Consider the following 1519-nt stretch of genomic DNA (forward strand, 5'->3'; position numbering starts at 1 on the left):
CCTCGGCCTCCCAAAGTGCTGGGATTACAGGCTGAGCCACTGAGCCTGGCCTCTCTAATTTACTTTTGAATAAACTATATTTTCTAATCTTACTTCTGTGCAATTCTTTGCATGTTTCATGTGGCATCAGATCGCACCCCAGACATCCACACCCCCAGCGGGCCTGACCTAACTTTATGGAGGCCCCACTAGGAAAGTGTGACCCTAACATTTTTGGAGGTCCCACCAAGATATGCTGCTCTCTCGCTCTCTCTCATTCTCCTTTCCACCGAGACCTACTGCCCTCTCTCTCCTCTCCAAAAGTCCTTAAATATACCCATTTTGTGACTCTTCAAGGCCGCACTTGCCTTTGAGTGTCGACCCCCTTTCCAATCTGTGAAAGGTGAATAATAAAGCTTACTTTTTTCTACTTTCTTAAAAAAAGTAGATTAGAGAAAGAGAGAAGATCCACCTCCCCAAGGTAGGAGAAGGACCCAAAGCTTAGAAGACACGATGGCCACAGCTCAAAGAGCTCTGTGGAAACACCAGAGTTTAACACAACAATGATGGCTTTTAAACTTTCCCTTTAATGGGGGAAGTTCTTTAAGATGATTGGGTAGTGATCTGTTCCATATCATCACGGAGTGCAGGTACTCAGAAATCACTGAAGTCAGGTGATGGACAGCAGGGTTAGTCACATGACGCGTGCCATGTTGAGGGGGTCTGTGCTGAAGGTCATGAATAGCTGATTAGAGTAACTTGTTTATGAAACAAGCTGGGGAGGGGGTTGTAAAGTAGTTACCAATAGCTACCTTTGAGCAACTGGTTCTGTCCTTGCCTAGTGATTAGATGATAAAGTGAACTGCTAGAGAAACATGACAACTAGACAGTGTAAAAATGGCTGCTCATTGGCTATATTGACTCCATGTCTTTTCACTAATGCTAGGCCAAAATACTAAGAGATCTGAACATTAGCCTCTTTTTTTTTTTTTTTTTTTTAGTTGCACAGGCTGGAGTGCAGAGGGGCACGCTCGTGGTCACTGCAGCCTCGACGTGCTGGGCTCCAGTGATTCTTCTGCCTCAGCCTTTCAAGGAGCCAGAACTACAGGCGAGCACTATCACACCCGGCTCATTTTTTGGTTTACTGTAGAGATGAGGTCTTGTCAGGTTGCTCAGGCTAGTCTCAGGCAATTCACTTGCCTTAGTCTCCCAAAGTGCTGGGATTACAGGCCGAGCCACTGAGCCCGGCCTAACATGAGCCTCTTAATTAGCAATCTTCAAAATAATTTTCTCTTATAAACAACAGAGGGTGGTAGGAAAAGACAAATTCAGCTAGCCCCCCTGTCCCTGCTGTTTTTGTTAAAAAAAGCAAGGGTTTTTTTTTTTTAACTTTTAAAAAGTGAGGTTGAGCCGGGCTCGGTGGCTCAGCCTGTAATCCTGTGCTTTGGGAGGCTGAGGTGAGTGGATTGCCTAAGCCCGCGGGCTCGAGACCCGCCTGGGCAACTTGGCGAGACCTCATCTCTACAATAAATTAAAAAAT

The sequence above is a fragment of the Carlito syrichta genome, unplaced genomic scaffold, assembly GCF_000164805.1.
Source record: "Carlito syrichta isolate Samal-C Ts95f unplaced genomic scaffold, Tarsius_syrichta-2.0.1 Scaffold315497, whole genome shotgun sequence".
Taxonomy (NCBI): Eukaryota; Metazoa; Chordata; class Mammalia; order Primates; family Tarsiidae; genus Carlito; species Carlito syrichta.